Consider the following 15,069-nt stretch of genomic DNA (forward strand, 5'->3'; position numbering starts at 1 on the left):
ATTTGAATTCAAATAGATGACATGTAATTCGTTAAACCTATTAGAAATGTGCTGTAGTATAATTCGTGATATAAATCAAAAATCGTCAAATAAATTCGTAATGTATAAATTCGTGAAGAAAAGCGCTTTCGAAGAAATACTAAAATAGAGATCTATCGACAAAGACTACTCACTTCTGCCTAGCTTAATAGTATGAGATTGCCGCAGCTGATGCTCTCTGGTTACTTCGGTTTCCGTTTTTAAAAGCGCTATATGTTGAGCCACCTCAGCTAGATTTGGCATGTGACATTTTTAGCGGCATTCATTGGTCGATTCGCGGTGTAAGATAAACAGTAACGTAAACAAAACAAAGCAAACGTTGCCACCGGCGGAAAAGAAATACAGCCAAAATTTGGGAGCCACGTAAGAGAATCTTATTATATAAAACGCTAATAGGTATGTATCAATAAAACCGATGATATTTCTTTTCTTGCGTTGGCAACAGTTTTCATTTTTAATTAATAGGCTTCGGCGCGCAAGAGCACGTAGTGAGCATCATATGGCTAATCTATATTACATAAAACGCTAATACGTTTTAATTGATAGGCTTCGGCACGTAAGAGCACGTAGTGAGCATATCATATGTCTAATCGGGTGAATTCTCACCGAATTATCAAAACAATTCTCACAAAATTATCTTCATCGAAGCGGATGCTTTACATCCGGCGTTCAGTACTATTTCATATTGTTTTACAACACATGGTTTTAGCCCTCTGGTGGGAAAGACATTAGAAATCATTAAACAAAAAAGATTAATCATTAAACAAAGATTAATCATTAAACAAAACTTACAACAGTTACTTTTCTCAACAACTGAAATTTTAGAATAGTGTGATTAAGAAAAATATGTGAACTGTTTGCAATTTCAAATTAATATTGAAATGCACAGGTTTAGAATTTTCTACAGTGAAACGTTTTCGGAACTTCAGTGTTCAAAAAAGTACACAAAAGCTAGACGTTAAGAACGTATCCAATGCGCGAGCAAATCGAGCATCGGATTGCGAAGCAATCCAAAATTAACTGCGAAAGCAGTTCCGGGGGTTGGCGAGCGCCATCGAGCAGGGGGCGAAGCCTCCTAGTTATATATATATTAGATTAAGAAAAAGTTATTTTGAATGTAATTTTTTTGGGTCAGGTTGCCTACTGTAGGTAAAAAAACTTCTGCAATAAGGCGAATGTTATGAAGAAAGATTTAAATTTCCTTTAGTCTCAATATATTTTTATTTATCTTTTGGCTAGAGGAATAATCATTTCCTGCAACGGACTAACGCTTGGAGGTAAAATTCTAGCTTCGGTTATTGTCCAGGTCAAAAATGGGCTAAACTTCTTAACTTTTGTTTAGGTGATTATCTAACGATGCTTTCTTGTGAGTGAACGAGGGCTACGTTTTAAAGCAGATTTCAAAATTATGTTTATCATCTTCATAATTTGCCACAACTTTTTTTTGGAACGTTTTCTACCTACAATAGGAATGTTTATTCAATTCGATTATGTGCGAGACAGTGTCTCAGAGGATAAAGTGCTTGCCCCCCAGTGGGGAGGGGATGCGGGTTTAATTCCCAGCAATGCCTAATATTTACGAATTCTGCTCCCGATTAGTACAGACCAGATGTGGTATATCCTCAATGTTAGACGGATCTTGGGTTCAAATCCCCTTGCCAACGGGTTAACCGTGGGAGTTTTTCCTCACTCGGTAACGCAAATGCAGGTGAGTTCCTTCAAAACGTTTTCCAAGAAGGTTACATTTATCCACGAGTTCAAACGCCGTTTGACGCCGGTTATAATATAGAATGGAGCAATTTTCTTTGAAGGGAGGGCTAACGAAATTTAGATAAATTTCACACCAACTAACAGTTCCGAGCAAAATTCGTTAATTTGGTTCAAAAGTTAACTTAAGCTGATAAGATGTTTTAGCCAAAAATTACTTATAAGCAGGTTAAAAATAAACATTCCCCCGCAACAGCATAATAGGTTCTAGGGAAAGAATCAAGAGAGCATCATGCATTGACCGCCTTTACTTTGAAGACGAGCTGGTTCAACTGGATTTGAAGCTGGTGGACCTAAAAACTTTGGGGATCGAACCCCGGTTCTCCCAAACACACTTTAGTGCCTTCTCATAGTGGCTCTTTCTTTATCGTGTCCAAGAGAAGAAAAAAATCTTGTCGTCTAACAATTTTTTTTAGAGGAAAACAAGGACTTCCGATATCAGCTTTAAAATTGTCAGTTTCTTTAAAAGCTAATAAAATGCTGTTTTAACCGTTTTTCTTATTTTGATTAAAGATTAGTTCTTACAAACGTTTGGAGGTCAAATACAGATCCTTGGTTTCTAGTTCAAAAATTACGTGAAACTTGTAATTTTAAAATATTTTAGCTGTCTGGAATGATGGACGAAAATGAAGACAGAAATATTTTGATGGGTTATGCAGGGATGGACAATACGTGAGACAAATTGCTTGCTTAGTAATTCTGAGTATAACGTCACTGATGAAAATGATGAAACGTATGAATAAAGTAGTACTTATAATGTAGCACGTATAAAGTAGTACTTCTATCATTTTATTTTATAAGGTAGTCATAGATTACGGCATAAAAAATCAAAAGCAAAATTAAATTAATAGCAAAATACATTCATTTGTCATTTTAAGATTTCAACAAAGTAAATTGGAAAAAAGTATAAAGTCGGTACAATTGTTACATCAGTAACCAACGTGACATCCCTTTGTATTCAATTACATTTTCCAATCTCACATTCATGGACCCAGATAGCGTTCGTAAAATTTTGATATCAATATTTTTTTCCAAATATCTTGATTGCATAAATCGAATCAGAGTTGTTCTTGAATTGTCTATCCAATCTGTAAAAGTGTCTTACTAATATCGTTCAAAGATTTTCTACCGGATTCAGATGTGGGCTACGTGATGGCCAATTAACCGCTTTCCTGATCATCCCGAGTTAACTCGGGTAAGTATATATTGCAAATATTGACTATCCCGAGGAAACTCGGGAGTAGTAGAATTTGTCAGTACGTTTTGTTTTATCCCATTTTTACACGGCCCGAAGAAAAAATATAATATGATGCGATTGGTTTGGAAGTTTGACAAGTTTTGTTTAGAATTTTTGCTGTTTGATTTTATTTTATTTTATAACCGTCGTTGAACAGCCGACCCAATTTCATGGATTTATGACTACTAATGTTCAACTCCGTAGCCTTGTAATTTTGAACCCAATCCAGAGGACAAGGGAATTCCTGGATCAAGTATTGGGAGACATTTGTCTTCGTGGAGGACTTTTTGATGGAGCTAACCCGCATTTGCGCTACACGGAGAGGAAGACCACGAGAACCTCTCACGGTTAGCCTGACGGCAAGGGGACTCTAACCCATGATCCATCTATCACTGAGGATATTTCACGTCAGCACTGTGGTCGGTGGAAGCCGGATCGATTGGGATTCGGACCCGGTTTGGCTCATTGGAAGGAGAACGCTCTATCTCCTGAGCCATCGCGGTTTGCTGTTGGATTGTGGAACTGCACACGTCTTTTGTACGATTATACATACGATGGTTGCTAGAAGAAAAAAAAAGAGTAGAAGGAAATGGCATCACTGGCGTTTAGAAAGTATCACTTTGTATATATTTTAGACAAGGGACAACACAAAGACTAATATATAAGTTTTTTTCATTTGCCCGAGATAACTGGGGATAGTAAACTGATTTTAAATTAAATGTGTTTCACGCATAAAAAAATTAAAATTTCAACTTAAAACTTGTATACTATGTTTTGTTTTAGTTCCTTGCATTTATTACTGAAATAAAAAATCTATAGATTTTTTGCATTTAAAAAAAATGGTAAGGGAAGCGTTTGAGTGATTGCATCCGGTGTTTAGTTGAATATGAAGTACGGCATTGCATTGTTCAGTCTTCGGATGTTATAAGAGGAGCAACAAGAAAAATTATCTCCCAAAATATCCTGATACATAATTGAATTCATTTTGGTTCGTATAAATATAATTTTCGTCAGGCATCTAATTCATTTAAATTAAACGTCCACATCACTCCGATTCGTACGGTGTTTCTTTGTAAATACTAAACGAACATTTTTGTGTCATTTAATGAACGGAGTTTTTTTTTTAAATTGAATGATCGGATTACTTAAAAAATTTCTATCCGTGCGTCTGCAGCGTGGTAATTTCATTTCATTATTTATTGTGCAGAGGAAATCTTTCCGTGGCAGGCAAAGCTTCCAGTTTCGTCTTTCTTACCTTCCAAGTACGCTGTTTAAGGCCATAGCTTTCAGGATTTCTGAGGTAACTATTCTTTGTAGCCATAGACCCTTCCTATTTTTCTGCCAATTTGAGAACCACTCAAGCCAATTTCTTTAAAACATAAAATTCTATCGCGTTTGCCCCTCGTTAAAAGACCTCCCCATTGGCATTGTATTGCTCGTGCAAACTACCAAATTCTTCTTTTATACAACTCTGATTATCTGCAAACCACTTTCTAGCATGTTTCTTACCTGACAATGTCGTAATTAGCATCGACTTTATACTTTTTTCAGAGTTTTTTTCAATGATAATTGAATTTATATCGGACGAAAATTTGCATCATATCAGCGAAAGGCCTGTATCTAGCACGCAGACGATGTCACAAGCAGTTTCCCGATTCATGCGAAATGAAAGAATACATCACTACCATGCGCTGAGAGTTTAGAGCATGGAAGCATCGGATTATCAGACTCACGTCAATTTTATCACGTGGTTTTGATAGAACAAGTGGTAAAGATGACTGCGAACACAAAAATTTGTGCACACGTGTTGTTCATTGACGAATGCACATTCACACGGAAGAGTATTTCGGATACCTACAACTATCGTGTGGGCAACCGAAAACCCGTACGCAATGCACCCACGTTTGTTCCATCAACGTTTCGAGCTAAATGTTTGGCGGAATCATGCACAGTCATCTGATCATCATACCTACCAACACGACTGGAGGGAAATTCCCTTGTATATGCAAGAGGTGTTGACAGAACTATTAAACCGTGCTCCAGCACACATCACGCAACGCATGTGCTTCCAACACTACGGGACACCAGCCCATTACATTGTGGATGGGTGCAAGATATATGGGTCGTGGCTGTCCAATTAACTGGCCTTCACCCGATTTGTCATGTATGGACTTTTTCTTCTGGTGTCATCTGAAGAGCTTCATCTACTACGATGGTCCTATGGATTCTGCTGAAGACCTTGCTTCTCGGATATTCGAAGCTGCTGACACTATGGTGTTTTCACCAATGTGCGACGGCCAAGCATTGAACAGAGTGCGTTAATTTTGTCGACTGCAAATTTGAACAGTTTCTGTGATGGGAGACAGTGTTGTGTTTAATTCCATTTTCATGTATAAAATGATTTTCTTCTTCTTATCGGTTTCTTTTCAGTCCATCTCCAGTGACATATCTAGGGTGTGGCAAGTATGGCGACTGCCATATACGCACTATTTCAGAAAGGAGCCAAATCGATCAACGCAAATGAGTTTTTTTTTACTTAAAAAAATATGAAATAAAATTCTTAAGATAGGGCAGAATTTAAAATAAAAAATTCCACAGCATTCAAAAGAAAAACCAGAATGCAGAGAATCACTGACTAAATTTTTATTTTACTTAATGTTCCACAACCACAAGCAAAGAGATGCTAGCAAATCTTATCAGGGGTGAAATCTCCTTGAAAAACATTTTCGGAATCTGTTGAATAGATTTCAAATAGATCCCCTGTTGTTGTAGCGTAAATCCCTCCACAGAATATTTTTGCCTCCAATGGTGGGAATAGTCTCCACAAAACTGTGAAATACTAAAAATAGGAGGTACCTCTGCCTCGCTCAATAATTAATTTGAACCCATGAAGCGATTTAACAATGAATACAAACCACTTTTTGGAAAAATAAAGATAGACCTAACTGCAAATTGTTAGGAGCTCAGGCTTATATAAAAAAAATTCTACTCTTATAATCGAAAGTAATAATTGAAGAAATATGGTAACAATGTAATATTAAGGCCATAATATGTAGTTTGTAACCAACCATTGCAACAGTTAAGTTTCTCAAAAAAAAGTATCATTAAAGTGACAATAACAGTAATTTTTTTTTCATTAAATAATTATCTTTATCTTAAGAATATAAAAAAGTAATAAGCATCTTATGCATAGAAAAATCAGAGCTTGTTTAATTATGAATCATGCAAATTCATATAATGTATTTTCATAAAGATATAAAAAGCCCTCTTTTCCCCTAATATTCCAATGATTTATATTGCACTTTTTCTTCAAAACAACTTTTAAAACTAATTAAATTTAATTAATTAAAAAAAATTTTTTAAGAAAAGACTTGTGATGCAGGTTGGTTTAAATTCATATAGTTCAAATATGGTGTTAGGATTCTTGAGAAATCTACTTTTAAAAAAAAATAATTTATTAAAAACTTGATTTCTCAGGAACTAATCGAACAATTTCACTCAAATTTTGTATTTTTTCCATGTTAAATTACCTTCTTTTAAAACTATTAAAAAAGTATACCTTCAAATTTTTTCTGACTATTATTAAATAAAATAATAAATACTTACTAACAGTTAATTTCAGACAATTTTTGTCAATATAACTGAGAGCAAAAAGTTTTCAATTCGCTTAAAAAGCTCTCGAGCTATTTATCAGATTGCGATTAACCTTTACATTCTGTGGTTCAGTAATTCGAATCCATCGAAAAAATGCCATGTTTATTCAGAGAAAGCACGTTATAGTGTATGATTTCGTAACTTAAAATATCGCCTCTGCACTTTTGAAGTCGCATATACGATATCATCCCCTTGAACTTTTAAGGCCTGTTTAGAGGATCGAATTTCTTGGCCAGAGATTGATTGATATTGATGGAAACTTGTTTTGCTTTGAGCTTGGATCGTGTAAACAAACATCCAAGAACTTGGTCCAACTTCTTGGACGATAGTAGAGCATGTTCTACTTTCCATCCAAGTTTTTTCTCCCTTAACCAATCACCGTCCTAGGTTTTGTGACGTCAACAAGCAGGCAGCAAATTATGACATTTTGTTGTCTGTTTTCATATATTTTAGTCCAAATAAATTTATCTGTTGCGGATTATTTGTGTTATCATGATTTTATATGAATTTATTCAATAATTTTAAAGTCATATAAGTATGATTTTATACTGTTGAATATGAACAATGCGCATGCGCAAGTGTTTCTCCCGTCCAATCAGTGACATTCAAGAACTTGGATAGTGTCAACGAATCATCAAATTTCTTGGACAGAGAAATCCGTCCAATTTCTCGGATACAAGAAATTGGACCGTGTAAACAGGCCTTTAGGAATGAGTCACAGAATGTGAAGATCTAATCTTTAGATCAAAAGTTAACAGAATGATTCGTTTATTAATTTTTTTTTTGCACCCTGAACGACTAAAAGTTTATAATTCAAATCCGTTTAATTTTGAAAAGGTTTTGTAGGTATTTATGTGAACATTTTTTTATTATCTGTTATTACATAATGTTTGTAAAACTTGATTATATTCAGAGCATCGATTTTTTTTTTTGAACAGGAAAGAAACTAACCAAAATATATCATTTGATTTTAGCTATTTTATTCATAATTGTCGAAACTTGTTATAGTCTGTAATCTTTACTGTAATCTTTACTGTATTAAACTGTAATCTTTACTGAATTTATAACATCACGAAGATTTTATTGTTTTGATGTTAGAAAAGCATAATTATTTTTAAAAAAAATTTCCTTTAGTTTTAATTTTAAAAATATTGTGTTAATAATCTGCTTATGTTTTAGTTCTTTTTTAATCCATAGTTACATTTGCTGTGCGTGCATATTTTTGATATCAAATTATATTTGTAAAACTTAAAATATAATTGCGCTTAAACAAATTGTCAAAATTTTTATTGACAACTGAAAAAATGCCATTTCTGCAAGATTTAGTTTAATTTCCAATATTTTGATGTAATATTATTACGAAACGCAAATTTCGAATTTGAGTGATCACATATTGATGTGTGAAAATCAAGTTTCGATCGTAAGCCTACGTTGTTTCAATCTCTCTTTTCTTTCGACCATGTTTTTTGAAACTCCAATATTTTCAACATATTACGATACTTGAATTCCAAGTTATAAAATAATCACATTCTATCACGCTTAATTAGCGACTATTCTGTTGTGAATTATAAGTCATTTTCTGATCATTTCCTTTTAAGTTTTTCACATTGCGATATTTTTTGCATGAGATTAAGACACCTGAAATTCGAATTATAAAATAGGCACATTCTGACGCTTTAATTTGCGCATTCATTAATAAATCGACTCTGTTTACTGATCACTTTTTAGTCCTGCTTCGTTTTTTTTTTAAATACAAGATTCTGACATATTATTACGACACGCGATTAAAAAACTGAATTATCACTTTTTGATATTGCTCAAAAACTGATATTGCGCTTTTAATACAAATTCAAATTTGTTTCCGAGCATTTAAAATTTTATAAATTGATCCATTGCTTTCCAGCCATTGATTTTTTAAAATCTGATCCTTTTATACAAATTTGTTAATAAGATATTATGGCACAACCTTCTAGTTTGGTAATAATAATTTTTTTTAAATTAATCTTTTTTGAAAGTTATTTTTCTGAAAATTGTTTCTTTTTAGTTATTTTTTTGCAAAAATAGTAACCATAGTTACCTCGCATGGAACTTAGCAGCAAATAGTCGCATTTTAGTTGCCATTAGGGCTTTCTCTTCTCTCTTGCAAAAATAAGCCTAAAAAACAATTAGAAATTAAATTTAATACGTAATAATATATAGTATATAATAAGTAGTACAGTATACAATATATTGGCATTCAAAGCACACGAAATCGAATATTCACAAGAACAGGAAGAAAGAGTGTAACTCAAAAGAGATGGATTAAGTTCTCAAATCATTTTGATTTAGAGTTTTTGATTTTTGTCTGATAGGTCAACAAAAAATTTGGTGTTTTAACGATTTCCTATAAAAGTTTAACGTTTTGCAGGGAAAATTCGAATTCGTAGTTTCTTGGTCAAAAATAAACTTTAAACTATTTCTGTATTTTTTAGCGGATGGAATAAGTATTAAAACACAAGGGGCTATTGTTTAAAGGAAAATTTTAATCGTGTTTTCTAAGTCAAAAATAATACCTTTCTTGGTAATATTTTTTTGGTGAGAAGGTTACGATTTTTTTTTCTGTTTTGCTAGAAAAAATTCAGCTTTGTTTTTTTTACTTGTTTTGGTTGTAACCTAGTCTCGGTCGGTGCCCCGCAGGATAACGATTTTTTTTATAGGTTAAGGTTTGGAGGTCAAATTTGAACTTGTTTACAGTTTAAAAAGTAGCTAATATTTGTCTTAACCGTAATGATTAAGACGAATGAATTTTTTGAGCGGGTTAGAATAATGATTTCTGAGTACGGAATAACGGTGGCATAATTGAAACCTCCAGTTTTTTGATAAACTTTCAGTAATCTTGTTTAGTTGTACAGTTTAAGTGGGCAAATGATTTCCTTAGTTGGTCGTTTTAATGTTTGAAATTAAAAAAATGCTTAGATTTATCAAGTGTTTACAAAAATCTGTTTTGGCCACTATTTTTCTACCGGAATCGTGGTGGCTCAGAGTATAGAGAGCTTGCCTTTCGATGAGGTAAACCGGATTCGAATCCCACTAATGGCTGGTTGAGTCGATGTTGACGTAAAATATCCTCAGTGGTTGACGGATCATGGGTCCCCTTGCAGTCCGGCTAACCGTGGAAGGTTTACATGATTCTCCTCTTCATGTAACGCAAATGAGGGTTAGTTCCATCAAAAAAATCTTCCAATACTTGATTCAGGAGTTTCCTTGTCTTCTGGATTGCGTTCAAAATTACGGAATTGAACATTAGTAGGCGTATATCCGACATCGGTTGGCTGTTCAGCGATGGTTATAAAATATTTTTCTACCGTGGGCTGTCTTAATATTTACTTAAAGGCAATATTGAAATTTTCAGATTTTAATTAATAATTAGCTAAAACATACTTTAGTCAGCATAACTTTCGTTTGATTGAATAGCTAACGAAAAGTATCGAGCTCACGATTTCTTACAATAGGCTAATGTTTCCGGACAAAACTTCTGAATTTTTTTGGCTAAAGATCAGTTTTTGTCGTAGTTTCTTTTTTTTAATCTTATAATTTTTTTTAATCGGCTGAGAAACCTTTTTTACCGGAGTCTCAATAAACTATCACTTCGAAATAAAAAAATTGCAAATTTAGTTCAAAAATTATCTGTAAGCAGCAAAAACATGTCAAAAAATGTCAGCAGGCTGTATGAAACTGTAGTGCACAGTAGAAACTGTAGTGCAAAAGTTAGTGCATACGAGTTAACATTACGTGGTGCAATTTCGAACTGAGTTTCAAAGTGGCAGATTTTTTTTAAGAATTAACTAAAAGCTGTTTCGGCAGTAATTTTTATTTTGAATGAAGTTTTTTTTCACTAACCATTCCATAGAATGGATCAAGGTTTTGGGGCAAGCTCAAACTTGTGATTTGCAGGTCAAAAATTAGCTCACATTTGTTTTGGCCATAATATTGTTTGGTGGATGAGCTAACGAAAATCTGATATTTTAATATAGGCTAACGATGTCTTAAAACGGGCATGGTTGATTCTGACAATAAAAACAATTGGTTTTTATTGTCAGAAATGAGATGGTTTTGCCAATTTTTTTCTTCTCCAGATTGTGAAAACAATACTTTCAAATAACTTAACGCAGAGGTGATCAAAGTGTGCAACGAATGACATGCCAAAGCAAAAGTAAAAAGCGAATCGATACCAATATTAAAATTTAAAAGGTTTTCCAAAATATTTCGTCGTTTTTTCAATCGAGGAATATGCATTAAGTTTCCTATTGCTCTCATGTAATAAATTTTGTGAAAAACCAATATCGTTTATCACGATCAGATGGAAAGTTTAGAAGCTTTTAACTGCCGATAATTTCTCATTCATCACTGTATATTAGAGAACTGCCCATAACTTTTTTTAACTAATGGGCTAGCGAAAATATTTGGTAAGTTAATGATTTTCAACAATGAGCTAATATTTAGAGGCAAAATTCAAACTTTTGATTTTCAGATTATGAATTAACTGACATTTTAGTTTTATTATTTTTTGGCGAGTGATATAACGATGTTCCAAAATTTGTTAACATTTGAATCAAAATTCCAGCTTGAAATATTTCAAACAGAAATTCGATAACTTGGTTGGGTCATTTTTTAACGTTCTAAAAAACGTAAAGTTTTGATGGATTGACGATATCTTATCTAATGTTGTAATTAACTTGTCATTACTGCTTAAATAAGATTCTTCTTTATCAAAATCATTGTAAGTTTTAGAGAATAATCTTCGATATAGAAGAACAGATGATAAACACTTACATGGCAAATATAATTTCGTGAAAATAACTCAATGAAGTGGTATATTAGCTCAAATGATGCTTCTCCAATAAACTATTATAGTAAATTACTCATTTATCACATTAAACTCGAAAAATACTTGGCCTCGGTAGTATAATAACTTACTCTAAACATTGAAGCATTTAGAACACCAAAAACAATCGTTGCTATGAGAAGAAAAAAATGAACGAGTCATTTAAACTTGCATAAAAAGTAAATCTCGTTTATGTGAAAGAAAAGCAGCAATTTTAACATTAATTTTCTTTCTTAATTTTGGAATTGCCTTTTAATGTTCTTTTTTTTTAATCTTGTTTTTTTTGCAGTACGCATCATAAATATTTGACGCCAAACTTAACTAAAACCCATTATATGTATAAATTATAAATAAATGTAAATAGTGGCTATTAAATGTGTTTATTCATTAAGCTATTCATTTCGGTTCAATCCTACGTCTAAATTTAGACTACGAGAAACCTTTTAAGAGACGTTTTTTGACAGTTGTTTCATAGACGTCGCCTAAGGTCCACATCGTGTTTTAGCCATATTACGTCTACCATAGTTATCTATAAGATGTCTATACTTAAGTCATTGTGGATTACTAACAAATAAGTTATTAGAAAACGTCTATTAGACGTCTATGTTCGATCCACGACGCGTTATAGATGATGTGGACGAATTCTGGACTTCTGCTGGACAAAAGTTAGGTATCATTTATTTAGGATGTAACTTATCCTAGTGATCTTTTGTCGGCTAAAGTTAACCCACGAAATTATTTGGTGGGCTAGCGATTTCCTTGCATGGGTAACGTATGAAGCCGAATTTCAATTTCTGTTAAAAATTCTTTAAATCTCGTTTTGATAAGAATTTTTTTCTATTTTTCGCTAACGAAAATAGTGAGCTCAGCTAATTCCTTTGTTAGACTACAGTTTCAGTTTTAACAATTGTAATTGTATTTAAATTTAGGGAATGTCTATCAAAAAATTAGGAAAAGTAGACATAGTGATAATTTTCTTTTCAGAAGATAGTCTATCGAGGATAAACTTTTCTACAATACGTTTGGAGACAAAATTTAAGCTATTAGCTATTGTTAAAAAGTAAAAACTAGTTTTAGTCATAATATACTTTTTTTACGTGTCTATAAACTACTTCATACAACTGTCTGACACTTGGAGATAAAATTAAAACTTGTGGTATTTAAGTCAAAAATTCGGTAGAACTTATTTAGGCCACAATTTCAGTGTGAGCGATGAGCTAACGAAAATATTTTGTGGGAGAACATGAGCTAACGATTAATATGGGTTTGTTTGCAGATTTTGTAATTGTGTGTGGAACAATTTTTGAAACATTTTTTTGAAACTTTCAATGGGTAGGATTATTCATTTAGACAGATGGCTTCTCGTCCTGAAGGGGTGCCCAAGGTTGAAATCCCAGAGGAGGCTGGTCTTAAATAATTCTACTCCTGGCTCTCACAGACTAAAAATATCCTCGAAGGCAGATGGATCATGAGTTCGAACTCCCTTGCCGTCGGACTTAGCGTGAGAGGCTTTATCTCCATGCTTTGCATTTTTCTTTTCCTTGTTTTCCGCTTCTGATTAGCTTCTTCAAGAAAATACTTCACGAAGGCTAGTTTTATCCCAATACTTGATCCAGGACTTTCCCTGTCTTCTGAGATGAATTCAAAATTACAAGGGTATGGAGTTGAACTTTGAGAATCATAAACTCAAAAATGGATTAGCTGTTCGATGCCAGTTATGAATCGGTAAACGTATTGAGACAAAGATCAAAACTCTGCTTTCCTGACCAAAAATCAGTTAAAACTTGTTGTTGAAACTTTTTTTTTAATGGGTGGGGGGCTGACGAAAATATTTGGCGGATAAGATTAATTTCACACCTGCTAACAATTCCAAAGAAAATTCGTAAATTCAGTCCAAAAATCAGCTCAATCAGCTATGAAAGTTGTTATAGCTTCGAAATACATGTAAGCAGGTCAAAAGCAAGCATTTCTGCTGTAGCCTAAACTGTTATACGCTGGGGGGGGGGTGGAGGTTAATTATTTCGTGGACCAATGACATGATGGTGGCAATGTAGTCAGCATTCCACACCGGTCGCCTTTTTCCCCGGTGATCTCATACCTGCCAACTTTTAATCCCTTCCATAATCATTTTTCCCTGTGGTATTAAAATGGAATTAAAACTTCAATTTTAAGCAAACAAACGCAACGCATTTTAAGCAACGTTGTATATGAGCAAACTTAAGTTGACAGCCATGATAGTAACGCATATTAATATTAACGCATGTAAGAATAGTGGTGATCAAAATCATTTAAAAATTGAGTTTATAAAAGAAAAAATAGTACATATTTACTACCACTTTAAATATGAAGACAAAATCTTCCGGAAAATCCGGAAGAGTTGGCAGGTATGGCAGGTCTCATGGAAACCGCTCTGAAGCTGCTTTAAGAACCAGCCCTGTCATCGAACCCAAGTTTTTCCCAAAGACAGTTCAGTGCCTTACCCACTGAGACATAGGGAATTTTTCTTATCGTGGTAAAAAAATTAAGCAAATTGGCTAATGAAAAGCTTGATAAGCTGTCGTTATAAGCTCACGATATCCTCATACACACTAATTCTGCGTTGTAAAAGTTTAAATTTTGCTTCCAAAAATGTCAGAATTTTTAAAACTTAACAAAACGCTATTTTGGCCGTAATTCTTATTTTAGAACAAAATATTTGTTTTGCTAATTATAGATTTAAATTTTGTGGTAAAATTCATTCTTTTGAAGTTCGCTGTCAAAAACGTATTAAAATTTGCCTTAGCTATATTTTTTTATTTATATGTTTTTCTGCTGTTTAGCATACGAAACTTTTTCATGGGATAAAGTTTTACTAATTGGCTTAAATTCGATAGAAAAATTCACTTTTCTCGTTTAATGATCAAAAATTATCTAGCGACAGTTTTTAAAATAACTTTTTATTGAATTTTTATGGGAAAGAAAATTTTTGGTGGTCAAATGTGGGGCTATTAACTTCTTACAATGGGCTAATTTTTTAACACGATGTTCACTTTTTTGATTTTTATGTCAGGCTAAAACTTGTTTTTGCCATAAAATTATCAGACAAATGAAACTTTTTTAAGGATTAATGCAGAGGTGGGCAAACTCACGCCACAAATGATAGGCATTCTGAGTGACCTGCGATTCTGTTAGCAACATTGCGATGGACAGCACTATACAACGTTAAAAAATTATTCTAACGTTTATTACATATTTATTCTATGATATTTCAGTTTATGTGTTACCTACCTATTTTTATTCTGTAATAAATATTGTTTAAAAACAAGTAATGTTCATTGCCTTATGATGAACATCTTAAAAACAATTAACCAATTTCAAATTTACAACTAACAATAAACAATCTACAATAATACTATAAATAATTTACAACTAACAATAATAATAAACAATCGAATAACTGACGAAAATTTATCAAATTTAATTAACTGGCTAAAATTTAAATAAACTAAGTGTCATCGCTGTAAATTTT

General features: G+C 33.1%; 1 long non-coding RNA gene across 1 annotated transcript in view; it reads right to left on the reverse strand.

Annotated features, from left to right (window-relative positions):
* The window catches only part of LOC147806840 (uncharacterized), a 157,596-nt gene that overhangs the window by 12,187 nt on the left and 130,340 nt on the right, over positions 1–15,069 (reverse strand). Inside the window, exon 14 of the long non-coding RNA XR_015435295.1 lies at positions 8,775–8,851. This is a non-coding gene — a long non-coding RNA (uncharacterized LOC147806840). The remainder of the gene's footprint in view (positions 1–8,774; positions 8,852–15,069) is intronic.

The sequence above is a fragment of the Parasteatoda tepidariorum genome, chromosome 7 (assembly GCF_982258835.1).
Source record: "Parasteatoda tepidariorum strain Cologne lab strain chromosome 7, Ptep-v5.0, whole genome shotgun sequence".
Taxonomy (NCBI): Eukaryota; Metazoa; Arthropoda; class Arachnida; order Araneae; family Theridiidae; genus Parasteatoda; species Parasteatoda tepidariorum.